The 18,173-nt window shown below is 39.6% G+C and overlaps 1 protein-coding gene across 1 annotated transcript in view; it reads left to right on the plus strand.

Moving 5' to 3' along the window:
* The first annotated feature begins 216 nt into the window (after positions 1-216).
* ccdc71 (coiled-coil domain containing 71) overlaps positions 217-18,173 on the plus strand; it is a 29,105-nt gene continuing 11,148 nt past the window's right edge. The window contains exon 1 of the mRNA XM_042089277.1: positions 217-360. The gene's annotated coding sequence lies outside the window, so the exon portion shown is untranslated. The remainder of the gene's footprint in view (positions 361-18,173) is intronic.

The following is an 18,173-nucleotide window of genomic DNA, read 5'->3' on the forward strand; positions in this document are numbered from 1 at the left end:
CATGACTACCCATTCGTGGGGTACCTTTATGCAGACCAAATATACAGCTAGCTGGCTTCTATCAGTTGAGAAAAATACATAATCAAGTTTGTTATTTTGCTTTTTATGTATGATGGTCATGATGGGAACACAGCTGAGCAACATGTTACCAAAACAGATCTGACATGGGTTTAGCAATACCTATGGCAGTTTGCTATATTGCGTTAACGTTAACGCGAACTCCGCCCTTTCTTACTGTGTGTCATTTGAATTTTACCCCTCCTCCCATGTGAAAAAGTCGTAGCCATTTTTATGTAGACTAAGCCAGCTCAACGCTTGTTTCCGCAGAGTAATTGATGGAATCTGCGAACTAACGTCACGGTAAGGTCTACAGAAACCTGTCGATGAGACGATTAACATCAGATAATTTTAACAGTACAAGCTAAATATCACGAGATGGTAACGTTATGTTTGTTTTGAATGGTAACTTTCCCGTAAATGCTGGGTGAGGTATCTCCCTCACACTGATCACGCTAAAGTGCAAGTTAGTTCAATGTTTAAGACAAGTCGGGCTGTTTAATTTTAATTCGTTTTCACCGACGAACAACCTGTTTGTTGTTTGTCATGGATTTTTCGTCCTTCGTACAGCTCAAGAGATGTTTGGCTCAAGCGCCTTTGGTCTTTGTTACATCGCCGGCTAGCACACCACCATCGTTACTTATAAAATTTAGCCAATGCAAGCTAGCTAGTTGTGACAACGACAATGTAACTGTAATGTGAATGGTATATCTCCACAGTATTATTAATATTTGTAAAATGTAGATGCTTTTAATGTCCATTCTCGGGTCACGAGAGTGGTATTTTGTCGTCTAAGTGTTAATCTAACGACGTTAGCTAATGTTTCTGGCGTTATGTCCACAACTGAAATGTGTGTAACGTAGACGTTAACGTTAGTTGGCGAACATAGAGGGTGACGGTCCTTCTCTTCCTCCGTATAGCGTTATGTAGCTGAGGTTAACAGATTTTCGAAGATAACTACGTAGCGTTAGCGTACTTGCCACTCATATAGCTAAGAGGGCCAACTTTAAGTTGGAACAGACACCCACTTTCGTAACAATAATGTGTAGTCCTAGCGATTATAGTAGTTGTATGCTAAGAACCGTGCTGCCTGCAGCTCCCCCATGTTGGGTAAATTAGTAGTTAATCACAAATAGGCCTGCAAACTATATGGATATCATTTTGCTCCACCAAATATGTTTAATCTGGTTAGTGAACTCAAAACAAACCTAATTACTTATGTGTTTAGTTATTATAATGTTACACTTCAATTAATGTAATACATTGTAAGTAACAGTAATGTTTTTGTTTAAAGCAACACTATGGAGTTTTTCAACCTTCATAATATATTTCCAAGAACCTTGTGATGGTACTGGGTCGACTTACAATAGGTTGAATGACACGTATGCCATAGCCTGCTGGCGGGGTCTGTATCGCTTTTACGGAACTTCTGGGTGCGGGTAGTAACCCGAGCACAAAAAGAACTACAAAATTCGCCTGCTCTATAGCATACCCCCCCCCCCCCCCCCATTTTCCTGAAATTCGGACTTGAGCGAAGCGTTTGTTTGCCGGCTGTCACGCATGTATGTTGTTGTCATGGCTGAAGCAGTAACGAAACCGAAGAAGGCATAGGTTTTGTCGGAGCAAACTAGGAAGAGAAAGGGAGAGTGACAAAATCAAAGGCCGGACGAGGATCAATATCAGCGTTCACTCATTGGCATGAGCTAAGGAGGAGGTGCGGTGCCCAACCGATGCTGACTTGGTCTTCATGCTGTTGGAGTAGGCCTAGTAAGTGTAGGCCTATTGCTTGCATACTATCTCTAGTTTTTCGAATTTGTTGTCTGCCTAGCGGAAGCTATCTGGTCCTCTATTTATCTTCATGAATCTAATGCTAGTAGACGAGCGAATTATCAATCTGGTAGATAGCATTCTCGTTCTGATTTGAGCATTGCAATCGATGACATGCAAATCGCAAATGTTTGATCTAAAATCGCTAGCATTCTCGTTGTGAATTGAGCATTGCAATCGATGACGTGCAAATCGCAAATGTTTGATCTAAAATGTTGTAGCCTACAGCCTAATGTTGGAGCCCCTATTTATTTTTCTGGTGTCTTTAGTGTCTTGCCTCAGGCTATAATGCAAGCGATTTTTCAACTTTGCAGATTCATCTATGGTAGCTTGATATTATAATAGCCTATTGACGATATATGGCTATTACCTACCACACAAACATTGAATTGAATTAGCCATTCTGTAAAACAGTAGCCACTAGGCTACTATAATGGTGCTGGCTTGTAAACGTGAACTACGCAATCTTTTGGCGTTTGAAAAAAAATAAAACCCATGAAATTATATTCATATGACATGCTGAAATATATGGCACTGTACCTGGGATGAAGACAATGCACACGCAACGCAGGCGGGGTATCGGCTTGTCAACAAATGCATGTGTATTCCCTGGTGTAACCGTGACAGATTTTACGACAGTACTAGAAGACAATATTGTTTCCCCGACTGTAGGGGGACCCCGAGAGCAAAACTTCCATAGTGTTGCTTTAAAGGTTGAGTTTATAGTTCTAATCGAATACCATTTTTGTAAAATGCAGCCAATTGACCTCTCACAGGGAGTTGGACTGATAAGCAATTTGATCAATCATCAGGCTGATGATGGTTGCTTTCTCGATAGAGAACCGTTTGCAACACTTGCATCGCAACGGGCCCTAACTTTGAAATCATTGGACCAGCCTTACCAATCACATTGATCAGAGATTCCTAACGTCACTTCCTATTTCGCCTAAACTTTACAAACTGACAGTAAACAGCATCAACAGTCAAGAATGTGGGTCTACCTTTGCTGTAAATAAATTTCTGCATTCTGCAATGACGTTTGCCGGTGTTGCTACTAGGGATGAGTCGTGATCTTCGAATATTTGACTAGTCAAACTGTGCGAAATTTTTTGGCAAAGTTAGCAAAGTTCTGGCTAAGTTAGCAATCACCTACTTGAGTGTGCCTGCGACTTCTGTGCCATCCGAGCGGGGACTACTGGTAATTGTTAATAGGTTGTGTTCGCCTCTCCTCCCTGACCATGTTGACATGCTCATTTTTTTAACAAGTATATGACATGCCAAACTGTAAGGCTATAAATAGTGACATTAATTGAAACTAATTTGTTAAAAAAAGTAGGTTATTGCACAAGGCAGGTTAGCATAAAATCATTGATGTATAGCATTTTTTTAATCTAACGAGCATCTGGTTTGGCGATGCAGAAACACACTGAAATGCATTGATTGGAACATTTACTTTTAAAAAACGGCCTGATGGTGTTGATAAAAAATAAAGTGCTGATTAAAATAAAGTCCTCTGCAATGTCTGCTGCTAGGAATTTGCATATCACCGATGTTTGTGAACTCTAAAGTCACACATCAATGCAAAAAAATAGTGTTGACATTGAGGAGTTAATTTATTTCTATTATGTCCCCTAGGCTTTATCTGTGGCCTGAAATGCTTTGGAAAAAAAACTTCTTCCCAAAGCACTTTTGAATTCAGAATATTAGGTCATATCATAGATCAGTGGTCCCCAAACTACGGCCCACCAACTCATTTTGGGTGGCCCCCAAAACATGTCCGTGGTATATAGCATCTGGCCCGCATGGGAGTACGACATTGTGAAACTATAACCTCCGTAATTTCCCCCATTCATTCTCTATGGCGAGTCTTAACAGTACACATGTAATTCTCTTTCTGTCCACTGGTGGTTGTTTTGGCGCTGTTTCGCGTTTGCCATCGAAAACGGAATGAAATGTAGGCGTACCTGCAAACAATGTAAGAGGCCTATGCTGACTGCATCAGTGCTCAAAGTATTCTAAAAGTTTTATCAATTAGTTGTTAATAACTAACTTCAAATGTTCATACAAATTCACAAAGTTCTCATCAGGTGAGTGAAAGTGGTCTTTTCAGATGTTTTTGTCAGCACTTCATAAAACTCTCATAGTTTATTTGTAGGATATTGCTTGTTCACAACTTGAGCTGTGTATGCAAAGACACAGAGTTCAGAGTTCACACATTTTGAATAAAATATACTTTTGGGACTCCCTGCTAATACTTTTGGGAATTCTATTTTTTTATTAGTATTATTTCATTTGAGCTACATTTTGCACTGATATGGCATGATTGCAATATAAACACAGCTAACAATGGTATTAAATTGCAGTAGCCTATGATTAAATGTAATGGAATATTCAACTAAGGTAGACTGCTGTTCACAGCACTAAGCTATTTATGGTTACTAATATACTCCGAGTCTTTGGCCCTCTCTTAGAGCCAGGCATAGTGAGCTGGCCCTCGGAAGAAAAAGTTTGGGGACCACTGTCATAGATTATTATGGCCATTATTTGAACAGTGAAAATAATAATAAGAGTTTTTGAACTTTAATGTCACTAATCCTGATTATTCAATGACTCATTTGAATTAAAATATGTAAAATACTTTCACAGCAAAAATTATATATGCGATTCATTTAGATTAAATAATCAGAGTATGTAATTAATTCTATTACATTTTTTTAAACAATTGGCAGCCCTATTTTTTGCTGTATGATTATTCATGACCGCACACATTGTGCAGATATTATAGGTAGGCTACTATTACTATTATAGGCTCCAACAGCTCTACCTCTTCCTGCCTTCAGCAGTCAGCATTACTGAAGCCTGGAAATATTGTAAACAAAGGACATTTTCGCAGCGTGCTAATCATGCTAACCGGATTTAATAGAGATTTAGCCAGTCGTCTTTGTGCATGCTGGAGGGGCATTGAGAAGGAGAGGAAGAGAGCATGTGGGGTAAGGAGAGTCTGTTTATAAGGCAATCCTACTCTGGTAGAGTTGCACATAGCTCTACAATGAAAGAGCTATGAAATTATTATTTAGCCTATTTATTTTTGGAGAACGTAGTTAAGGCGGGAGGGGTGTGTTGCTTTTAATTATCGAACGCTCTATCGAACATATTTTTTTGATTTCTCAGCCTTAGTTCCTACCAGAGCAGGGGCGTCCCTCTCTACCTTCAAAAAACTCCTGAAGACCCAGACTTCTAGCACTACCAACAACTAGTATGCTAATTCTAGCACTTACCACCTGACTAAAACTAACACTTGACTCTATGCTGCACTAACTCTATGCTGCACTAACTTGTCCATGTCGCACTGTACCATTGCTCTGATAAAAGAATTCCGGCTCGTCTGACTATACTGAGCTACTTGAATACTTCAAATTTAGTCGATATTGTTATTTGCGCTCTTTGCCAAATGGAGTTGGCATACCACACCAGTACAACATCAATGTGGGAGCATCTGAAACGGAGGCACCCCCAGCTTGCTGAACAGCTGCTAGATCTAGCTAACGGTAGCAAGCAGATTGCAGTAGCTTTTAACGTTATCTGTCTAACGTTATCTGTCTAACGCAGGGGTGGGCAAACTGCGGCCCGCGGGCCGGATCCGGCCCGCCAAGCACTTTCATCCGGCCCGCTGAGCATTTCATTTGGTTATCAGGCTGCTCGCTATTTTTTTCCTGCGATAGAGACGACGTTGGTTAGCTTTACTGCAAACTGCTTTTCACTCTCCTTAGAGAACGTTTACAATGTCAATGTCAAAACTTCATGTTAAATAGAGATAGCATCATGTTAAACCAAGTTAACTCTTAGTTATCTCCTTTGCAGCAGATCTAACGTGAACATGCGATCCATTTAATTGGGAACGCGTCTACACTCACGAGAGGGACAGAGAGCCGCAGGTTCCAGCTGGCTTGTCATTGTTGATAATTGATATCTCCTTCTTATAAGAAACTTTTAAAAGGAAATCATGAAGGCAGAAGTAGTTCCCACTACTGACCATTTAAAAAGTGTGAGGGGGCCATACCGTAGCAGGCAGAAGATCATTGAGAAATAAACGTGAATTAAAGCGACTGTCTTAAAGCGACAGTGCACAATTTATACATTTGTTAAACAGCATAAAATTAGCAGTATTTTTAAGCAATTAATATTTTAAAAGAAATATTTTGTCATACTAAATTATAGGCTATTAAAAATGTCTTTTTTTTATGTGTGTGTCGTGGGTTGTTGTGCGGCCCGCCGGCCAATTTTCCAAACCCAGTGTGGCCCTTGAGCCAAAAAGTTTGCCCACCCCTGGTCTAACGTAGCTAACTCACGAGTCATGACTTAACTTTAGTCATGCTGTGATCGTTTACGAGTCAAATATAACATTAGATTAACGTTAGCCAGCTTATAGTATCATGATTCAGTGCGCTTGGGGGCAGCCGTGGCCTACTGGTTAGTGCTTCAGACTTGTAACCGGAGGGTTGCCGGTTTGAACCCCGACCAGTAGGAACGGCTGAAGTGTCCTTGAGCAAGGCACCTAACCACTCACTGCTCCCTGAGCGCTGAGGCAGCTCACTGCGTCAGGATTTGTATGTGCTTCACCTCACTGTGTGTTCACTGTGTGCTGAGTGTGTTTCACTAATTCACGGATTGGGATAAATGCAGAAACCAAATTTCCCTCACAGGCTAGTTCACCAATGTCAACTAACGGAGCCAAGCAATGTCCCGGCCAGGGCTGCACATAAGCTGGTGTGCAGTGCTCATGAAAGAATTAATGTTGGGACCAGTGGTGTTGTCTATTATATGATACGCAGGACTATACAATATACCCAGGGGTGGGTAGTAACGCACATGAGTGGAAAAGTATTTTTTTGCAATGGCAACTTTGCATATTCCTTTTTCAAAACGGTACTTCTACTTTTACTCAAGTACATTTTTGAGCCAGTAATCTACTCTTTACTTCACTACATTTTCAATTGCCTTTCAAGTTACAAGTTTATTATCGGAGGAGAAAGTATCTCGAGGGATAAAAGCGCACCTCTCCCTCGGTGTACAACGGTGTGGGAGAAAAAAAAACAGGGCTTCAGAATGCATTGCTACGTTTCCCCGCGATTATAAAAGTAATGACTGGCCTACCGGTATGTAGAATCAATCGGATCACATTGTAGCCTACTACACGGAAGTAGATGTTCTATATATCTAACATCTCAGTTGCAGTGACGCCAGTTGCTGCATCTTCTGGTGAGACAGCGTAGCATTGAGATGAGAGGTATGACATGACACGGAAATCTTCGCCTATATTAAAGGGATACCAGTCAAGCCTGATGCTTTTTCTCTACGAAGCTTTTGGATAGCCTGTTTATTGAAAGAGTATAAGGCTAAAATAAGCCCTAATGTATTGTGTTCACATTCACATGCCCATAAGATGTATTGAGGCGTTATTTGATATTGTTTCATAGGTCTTTAGTGGTGGTGTTGAAGCCTATAATATCCCTATGTTTTCATGTCAAATGCTGTGTTTGGCTTTTTTTTTTTATAATAAAGAGCACAATAGAAATACCTTATGCCCTCCATAGTAGGTTATAACTTTATGTAGACTCTGACATAAAGGTCAGAGGATAGGCACCTGTGGTGATACAAAAAAACAAACTTTATTTCATTGGAGCTCCAGACTTTTATTCATGCTCATTTAGAACTTTATGTAGGCAGGCACATTTAGGAACTGATATTTGGTTCAGCCCATAGTCGAGCAACATAAAAGTAACGAGTAGCGTAAAAAGTTACTTTCCATAGAGGGTAACTAAGTAAAGTAACAGGTTACTTTAAGAAGTAACGAGTAACAAGCAAACACTACTTTTTTAATAGGAACTTCCCAAACACTGCTGTTGATCAAGCCTCTATATCTTGTAGCCTGTTAAAAACGTCCACTAAATGGTTTAAATAACCAACAACATTAATTTTCACACTTCTGAAAGTGAAGTAAAAAACCCTTTTCCATTTACATTGGCAAACATTCAGTGTTGGGGTCAATAAAATGAGCCCTGCATGAGTAACGAAATTGACAAGCAGCTGTATGTAAGCATACTAAACTCGACATCCAAACAGTATTCTAACGTTAGCTTTCAGATACTGCTTGATAGTGCAGCAGATTGGTAAAAAAATCGTTCACTTTGGTATAGAAGCATGAAATTTGGCACAGATACTCTCTAAGGGCTACTATTTTGGAAAAAGGCGCTGGCCACTCAAAAATTCAATATGGCGGCCATTTTTCAAGATGGCCACCATTGCTATTTAATGCTTAAATATCAATTATTCAAACAGTGATCTAAGCATACAATTTGATACAAATACTCTCTAAAGGAAATGTTAATTGAAAAAGATGCTTGTCCCTCAAAAATTCAAGATGGCCGCCATTTTTAAAGATTTGAAGGTGCATTTTTCACAGTGAAATCAAGCTAGATATAAGATACAGTAGAAAGGTCAGGCTTGTGGAGCTATAGGCTACATGGTCCTCGCTTTAGATTGGGGGGCTGCAAAATTTACTACAAATAGGTAAGAAAGGTCTTATACATATTAGTTATTCACCTCTTTGTCTTATACACCATAAACAGTTAACAAATATGCTTGTAAGTAACTTAAAAGGCTGCTTATTAACACTTACAAGCTGCATGTTAACAGTTAGTTAATGTTATTAAAGGATAACAACAGTTAACTAACTGTTAGTAATGAATTGTTAATTGCTTATTATGCACTGTTAATACCTAATAAGCACATGTTATTCTAAAGCGTTAACGAGATATGTTATCACAAAGAAGGCAAACCTGATCATGACTTTTCTGCGTCATGGTTCTGCGACGCTTTGATTGGCCTTCATCTGCCTCACTATTGAGCATCGGATTGTTGCTTCTGGGCACGAAGTAACTTTGTGTTGTTGAACCGAAGTCGACAATTGCAGTGATACTTTGCTTGGTTCCTTCTCAAAGTAGCTTCTATTCCACCACCTTCATCCAGTCGTTCCAGGTCCCTATCAGGTTATCCTTTTACCACCTCAATCATAGACGTAGTACACATTCAAGTATGGGATACAACTAGGTTCGGGTCACCTACACCTAGCCCCATCATTCATCCAGTGCCATTTAAGTCCCGTGTGATCTGTACACCTTCCAGGTAAGCATACATGAACAAGTCATGTATTGCCCCGCTTACCCTTGGCTCGGCTCTCCCACGCTGGCACAACCTGTCAATTCAGGTGCGGCTATCTATTACTCTATTATTACTACTACTACTATTACTAGCTAATTTATCAGGGGCTGTTAGACAGCATTTGGGACACTAAACTCAGCTATACTATTACTACTAGTCAAGAACTACAGTGTAAGTAAAACTAGATCAGCTGACACTGAACCCCATGCTGAGTTCCACAGCAGTAAAGTCACCAGTCTGCCCTGGTTGTGTAATGACATTTACTCTATTAAATCAGAGCTGCCAGCTCTCACACATTGAGAGTGAGATTCATTCATTCGATTGGCTCCACACACTCTTACACCAATCGAATGCGTGACGGTTGGCAGCTCTGCGTATTAAACAAAACCTTCCTTAACACATTAAATTGAGCTCTGACAGAAATGGTGGCCATCTTGAAAATGGTGGCCATCTTGAATTTTTGAGTGGCACACACCTTTTTCCATGAGAATGTTCCTTGAAGAATATTTGTACCAAATTTGATGATGGCATCACCATTTGAAAAATTGTTCAAGAGAAATGGTGGCCATCTTGAAAAATGGTTGCCATCTTGAATTTTTGAGGGACAAGCATATTTTCCAAAAAAACATTCTAGAGTATTTTCACAAAATGTTATGCCTACATCACTGTTTGAACTATTGACATAATGACATTTGACAGAAATAGCGGCCATCTTGAATAAATGGCCGCCATGTTGAATTTTTGGGTGGCCAGCGCCTTTTTCCCAAAAAGTGACCCTTAGAGAGTATCTGTGCCAAATGTCATGCTTTTATACCAATTTGAACGATTCTCTTGAAATATGGGTGGTTGACGTGACGCTCAATTTTTGTGTTCACAGTGACGAATATAACAAAAATTTGATAATATTTCATTAAAATTCATTTTTTAATATGCAGTTCATTCTTCAACATCTAATCCATCTGCAAACAATGAGTATCGTTCTTCAACTGTGCAAATATTCTGTTTTGAACATGGCATTTGTCCACCGGTGCAACTGTCCTCGGTAGTATTACTTATCTTAAAACAATTGTAATTTAATGAAAAATTAATCTAAATACATTAAAATACTTGAATGCATGTCATACGAGTGTTTACTTAATGAATCTAGAGGTTATACGTGTTAAGGTTCCTATGTAGAGTTATTATGACGCATTACATTTTGTCCGCAAAACTGGTGTCCTTTTGGAGCAACGCCATTATGTGGATATAAAACAGACATTAATGTGACCACCCCATTACTGAGAGGGGTCCTTCCAGAATTAGGAAGGACAGAAGACATCACTGGAGCAGATGGACTGCACACAAGGTCAATTCTGTCTCAAATATTTTCATAATATTACTATTTCCGTGCAGTGTTGGAACTGGTCGTCTTAAGGTAGTCCTTTGGTACAACGCAATTTAAGTATTGATCTGAATATTTTTATCAATTTACATTGATTGATCATTGAAAATAATGTAAACCTTAACACTGTTACTCATGATGAAGAATGTCTCTCATATAGCTAAGCTGCAAACTAGCATTGATTTCGAAAATGTCCACTGGTGCAACGCACTGTCCTATAGTACAACATGAAGTCAGTTTAATTTATTTTTTTCCTTTACTCCGATCATAATGAACCTTACCATAGTGAAAGCAAACATGTAAACAAAAATTTTTTGTATTACAAGTTTTATTGAAAAATTAGTTAAAATATGCAAAAGAGATATAATCCGAGTCTAAAAAATGAATGGAGGTTAATGGACGGCCGCATTTGGATGGCCCGTCAACTAAAACCTTCCTTCCCTGTTTTGTTAAAGCTAGTTTGATTTCCATGTTGAAAGTGAGAGACTGAGATGACCACCAAGGAAAGGTCCAGGAAGTTTAGGGAGAGGCTGTTAACATACTTGTCCCCTCTCAGTACGGCTTTAAAAAACAAAGCACTACCTGCAACAACAAACAGGCTATTGGGATATTTCTGGATCTATCGAAAGTATTCAATACCATTGATTCCAATGTTTTACTTATCAAACTGCAGCATTATGGGATCAGAGGCACAGCATGGAGATGGTTCAAAACTACCTTCAGAATAGAGAGAAGTTCGTACTTATAAATGACCATAAATCAGTTCAGAAAACTATTACTCTTGGTGTCCCCCAGGGATCCATACTCGGGCCTCTTATGTTCACCCTTTATATCAATGACCTATCAATGTCTCTGATGCCTTTCATAAAGTGTTATTTGCAGATGATGCCAACCTGATCCTGTCTCACAAAAATCTTCTTGTCTTGCAGGAAACTGCAAACAAGGGGTTGTTGAAAGTGGACACTTGGTTTAAGTGCAACACATTATCACTAAATATCAATAAAACAAACTATATTATATTTCGCTCCACAAAAAATACAAATAATGTGGAAAATACCTGTCTCTCTATTAATGGCCAAGCCACTCTTGAATTTCCCCTGGGGATCAATAAAGTATCCATCTATCTATCTATCGAAAGAGTAAAATGGGTTTTGTCCGCAAAACTGGTGTCAAAAAAGCATTTCTTGCTTCTTAGGGATCGCCCTTTCATGCTGCTTTTCGTGCTCTTGTATTGTCTTGCACTTTAGCATGAATAAATAAATAAAAAGTGACACACACACACACTCTCTGCCTCACACACATACATACTCTACCTGCTGCCCACCACCACACACTCACACACACACCTTACCTGTTTTAACTCCACTACCACTCACACACACACACACACACAAACACCCACACTCTCCTCCCTCTTTCTAACACACACACACACACACACACACATCCTCCATCACACACACACACTCTCCTCCCCCTTTGACACAAAGACTCACACACACACTCTACCTTACATACACACACATACACTATCGTCCCTTTCTTTAACACACTAACACCACTCACTCTACTACACACACACTCCTCCCTCTCTTACACACACACACACACACACTCCTCCCTCCCTTACACACACACTCTCCTCCCTCACACACAAACACACTATGCTGATGGGTTGTTCAATGAATTTGACCCAGTTATTTTATAGATGAATTCCAATCATGATTGGAATTCATCCAGTCTTCGATCCTGATTGGCTGCATTCGTGCTAACTAACAAATCAGACGGTGTAGTGGGCGGGACAATGCTCTTGACCACAGAGTAGCAAATGCAGGGAGTGTGAGACGCTTTACAGAAAAAATAGCGCGTTTCATTTTTTATCCATTTCAATATCGGCTTATCGGTGGAAAAAATGACCGATACCGATTATTATAAAAATGCTAAATATCGGCCCTAATAATCGGCCAGGCCGATAATTGGTCGACCCCTAGTCCACATTAAATCCATTCCACTCACGTTCAGAAGAACACAGTAGCCTAAAGTTTTATTTCGAACACTTACTTTAGTCTCACCCAGGGTAGGAATTTCACGGCGGCCACGTCGTTGCCCCTTGCTTTGGCCGTGATGTCCCTTTGAAAATCAGAGGTTTACAGGCCACGGTGGCCTTGGTGCCCTTCTTTCAATATTCTGCTTTGCGTCCTACTAATAGCGATTTGTATTTAGCCTATGGCCTGTCAAAATATTCACAGCGCAAATTAATTTAGTATTTTACGCAGTGGAGAAAGTGACAGCGCAAGAAAGAAAGTGTGTCTAAATTCACCCATTCTTCTCAACTACTCGCGAAGTAGCCTACTCATCACACAGACATCACAAGTATCACATGAAAGAGCTTTTTCTCAGCTTTTAAACGATGTTAGCCGCGAATTGCTGCGAGAAAAGTAAATAATATAATTCAATGTGATCATAAATTCTACTGAAGGTTTTGCGTCCATCTCCCTACCCGTTCCTCTCGGTGCGATACTTCACGAACCTTTCGTTTAACACAAGACCAACCATATATCAGAATAAACAGCAGACCTTACCGAACACACAGGTGTAAAGCAGTCCCCTGTACAGTTAGCCGTTCCAGAGTAATCCAGTTTTGAATTTGCAGTAAATTTCTACATGCATGGATGTCTCCAAATTTGGGCTTTAAGTTTTACAATGTGTTTAAATTGTTCCACATGATTTCATAACGGGCCAAATACAAAATAAATGTTACAAATATCGCCTAGATATAGGTAAATCAGAGGACAGCTGACTAAGAGTTTGTGAAAGTAGATTACAAAATGCTAAGCATGCATCTAGGCTATTTGAGTTTCTTAAAGCTGAACTGTGCTTAAATTGTTCAATACATGATTTCATAACAGGCCAAATATAAAATAAATGTTAAAGGTGCCATGTGTAATGTCCGCCAAAAATCAATTCATACTCCACATTCCATAAAAGATGGGGGCAGTATACCTCCAGAAAGTGAGTTGGTCTACCCTAGAGTAACAACCAAGAAACGTGTATTGCAGTTTGGCTGGCGGTTATGTTGCCCGCATACCGCCTCCCATGGCCGAAACTGGTATTATGACACCTGTCGGGCTGTGGCTAGTAATTTAGCATGCTAATTCAGGTTGATATATCTGCAGCACTATACCTTGTCATTTTTTTAATGTCATCATCACCCTTATTTCTTCTCATTCTTTTGATGTGTGTAGCTCTTTTTTTTGGATAGTCTTACCTCAATTCTTACACATGGCACCTTTTAAATATAGCCTAGATATCTGTAAATATTAGATGATCAGATGATTTGCAGTTCTATGTAATATGTCATGTTTCATGTTTTTGTAATGTTTCATACAGTAATGCAAGTCTACTGCAGTGAATAGGCTATACAACTTTGATCATTTTTATAGCCTACTACTGTATAGTTAACTTTGGCCTTGGTGCCCTAACATGTGGCCTTTGTGCCCTCCACCAAATATGCCCAACTGAAGGCCAAGTTGCCCCCAGAATGGTGAAATTCCAAGCCTGGTCTCACTCATTGGGTCCAAATAACAGTAGGCCTAATAGCAACCTCCATGTCATGGTAGGGTAAGTTAAGCTATAAGCACATAGCCAATTAAACATGAAAAACTGAACCGGACACTTTTTGAAACTATTTCAGCTTGTGAAGGCCTATCAGTGCTTTCTGAACATATTGAACACACTTTTAAAAATACCGTGATAATACCGGAAACCGTGATAATTTTGGTCACTATAACCTTGAAGTTAAATTTTCATACCGTTACATCCCTAGCCGAGATAAACGTCCCCTCTCCCCAATGGCTTTTAGCGGCTGGCAGCAGCAAACCGATCAGACGAGCCCGAGATGATCAAGTTTATCGTTGCCTACGATAGGCCTAGTGAAACTTCCCTTCATCAAGTTCAGTCAGAAATAATTATTCACCAGAAAAATAGTTTGAACGTAAACCCGACGTACAGGAATGCTACCTGCACCAAATTTATAGGAGTCATTGCAGATGAAAAGACGTCTTAAAATTGCGAACTATGCATACAAGGAGATACAGATATCGCCGAAAAGGAGGGCGTCATTGACCGCAGTTACATGCAGGGAGTAACCCGGTTTTCAACAGCAATATTTGTTTTGCGCACGAGTTGTGTAAACTCATGCTGCTGGCATCAATCAATTTAATCCGGTATTTGGCGCAAACCGAATATCGCTGCTACATTTAAAGCCCGAATATTCCCTGCATGTATAACTGTGGTCATTGTGTACGGTGAATTGAATGGACACATTTAGATCGAGCATGGCAACTCATTGCAATAGCCTATAATAATAGGCCTACCATTTTGTTACTGCATTAACCATAGTGATGTTCTTATTAAAAATTTAAAAATACTAAAATTAAAAAGTAAATTTCATTGTGGGACTGTCAAATGATTATTGCAATCATCATTGCAAAATCACATAAAAATTCCCCAGGCTACTTGGAACATCTCTTTAAATTGTGCTCAAATACATTTCTATGGAAGATGTTAGCATGGCGAGCTGGTTTAGCCAAGGCCTAAAGATCATGAAGGATAGTCATTGAGCCATGAGATGTGCAGTTTGAAGCCCTTAAAAGACGTGCACTGTTAATTTACTCACTGTTATTTTTATTTAATTCATCTTGCGATGTTTTAAGTTTAAATTTCAGCCCAGTGAAGCACTTAAAGCACCAACACTTCATTAAGTTACTTTTCTTGTAGAATTGTAAATCATAAGTCATAGGACAACCTATATAGGACAGCAATTAAGGAAAAAAAAGTGAACCTTCTGCGGTGTTAAATGCGATGTGGTTGAAAATTTGGGTGCATTTTTGTGCTGGTGCATCTAAAAATCTGTGGCGGCCGGTTTTAATTTCGTGACGCCCCGCCACAGATAAGTCAACGTATGGGAAACACTGATGTAGCCTTGGAAACACCCTGAATGTTTAACTCCTACAAAGTCAGTGTAGAATATAGTTCTTCCTTAGTGTGACTTGCCCAAGCGTAATAATCAAGGAACACCATGGGCACAGCAGCACAATGATATCATGCAGCACCTGAAAATAGTCCCCGTAGGCTAACTTCTAGCAACAAGGTTGAGCTGCAGCAGACAAATTGGTTAGTGACTGGATTATTACACCTGAATGAGAGTATAGTTCCATGTCAAATCAGCCTAGAAAATCGCCACGTTTCATTTTCCGTTGGTCATATTACACTTTCTAACTTGAGAGGAGACAAGTTTTAAATAGGAACGTTACCGGAAATCTTAGTCACTTTTAAACGTGATGCTAGCAGGCGAAATGCTAATGGTCTATTCCGATTCAATGATCTATGCTAGGCTGGAGCTAAAAGTGGTATTGCCAGACTCGGAGAACAACTGGATGAACTGGAGAAAGGTAAAAATCAATTGTTTAACTCAAAGGGAGGTGGAAAATGATAGTTCCCCATATAGTGGAATATTCCTTTAAACTTCAAAGATTGGCTATTGTAAGTTCATTGATGGGGATGGAGTTCGCTAAATATTTTAGAAAGGAAACAGATAAGTCATACAAGTGTACTATTCCTACAAAATAACTAGACACTAACAATGTAGAGCAAGAACAACCATGTGGTGATACTGTTTCAGTGAGTAAAGATTCATTTTGGAATCTAAGAAGACACATTTTGCAGAAACATGAGTTTGTGCTACGGAGAGCGAAGAAAAACATGATCAATTTGTAGAAGGCTAAAGTAAAACTTGGATGCTAAGCCTGTATTCTTTAGGCCAGTGGTCTCCAACACGGTGCCCGTGGGACGGCTATGAGGCGCCCCCAGCGCACCTTCTAAAAATAGCCTGCAGATCACTCTCTAAAAACACGCTCCATATTGAAGTTTTTTTTAATAGATATTTAGGCTAAGTCTAGACCAGAACCATTTTAAGAATGTGTAGCCAGACATCTGTAACATTAAACTAATATTGGTGATGCCTTACAAATTGTTGCTGCGTTAAATTTTAGCCTTTGGCTCCGAATCCGTTTTCCATTCAATCTTTAAACACTGAAGCGGAGCGCATACTACAGGGTGACACGGGAATCAATTTCCACTCCCATCCCATCCCGAGCCCACACAAATACTCCCGTCATATCCCGATCACGTGACTGCCCCCCCCCCCCAAAAAATCCTGTCCTGCAAAATCCCGAGAAAAAGGCTCCCAAATCCCGTCCCACTCCCGTTTCGTTCCCTATGTTGTCTAAAGCATTGGTTCCTAAAGGGTTGGTCGTAGGAGATTTTATTTGGGTCGCCTGCATAGTGACAATGTATGTAGTGTAATAGGCCTAGCTAATACCTTTATATAGCTTAGGAACTCCTTCTGTGCACATTTAGAACACCGCCAGAACGTGAGGTTTATTTGCGTCATAGGCTACAGATCGTTTCAATTGTAGATAGCCTAAGCTTCTTTAAAGTTAATAGCAGTCTCCTCACATTCCATCTTATTTCGGATTTAAAACGCACAAAAGTGCATTGGAAAGGCTATAATTTAAATGGACATGTAAACACTATTTCCTCTTTCCAATCTTGCGAACTTCACTACAGTAAAGCTGCATTGCCATTTATTAGCTAGTTTCCCATAACAACCACCACATAGGCTAGTCGACTTTGAACACAGTGAACCAAACAACTTGACAATTACACGATCATAGTGTTAATGTGTTGAGTAAAGCTACACATGTTTAGATTGATTTTGTTACCATGTGTGTATTCTTGCCGTTACAAAAACTAGCATCTCAGATAACGTTAGCGATTAGCTCACGTTGATATGGCAATAGAAAACACCTTCAGTTTTCGGTGTAATCGCTGACGCTGATTGATTGGCTTGTGAACAACTGCTTTGTACTGCTCTGATTGGCTACTGCTAGCCGCAGAGTAGCCCATCAACAAACGTATTGTGAGTTGTAAGTGGTTCTCTTTTCTAGAAATGCCTTGCAATCTTTGGGTGCACTCACTGTAGGGCTGCAGCTATCGATTCTTTTTGTAATCGATTAATCTAGCACTTTATCAATCGATTAATCGGATAACTTTTATTTGCATTTTTAAACAACCAAAACAAATAATGCATAACAAAAATGACATTGCTGTAAAATGATCAAGCAATTGGCACAGAAGTATTTATTCTAACTCCAACATTTGGCTCTAAAACTAAGCCCATTTATTGCAATTTACCCATTTAGTGTAAGTGCCAGTGCCAACAATTAAATAATGTTTAAAATGCACTCTATAAAATTGCAACCTCTTGTGCATGACTTAGCTGGGCGAACAAAGCTGTCCATACTATGTTGTGAAGTGCTGGGAGGGAGAAGAGGGAAAGCAATTTAATGTATTAATATGCCCAACGAGTTTTGTGCTGTAATCTAGACCTGACATCAAAGGAAATATCTGTTTTATATAGATTTCTACACCTGCAGCATTTGGCATTAGGCTACTAACAAATAATTTTACCATTATTAAAAAATAGCCTACCATTAGGCTACTAAAAAATTATTTCTGGGGTGAGCCTATTTGCTATGGTAACCTAGCAACCTGTGTGTGTGTGTGTGTGTACACGCGTGCTGTGCGTGAGGAAAGATGAGTGTGCATGCATGTGTATAAGAAG

The sequence above is a fragment of the Alosa sapidissima genome, chromosome 4, assembly GCF_018492685.1.
Source record: "Alosa sapidissima isolate fAloSap1 chromosome 4, fAloSap1.pri, whole genome shotgun sequence".
Lineage (NCBI taxonomy): Eukaryota > Metazoa > Chordata > Actinopteri > Clupeiformes > Clupeidae > Alosa > Alosa sapidissima.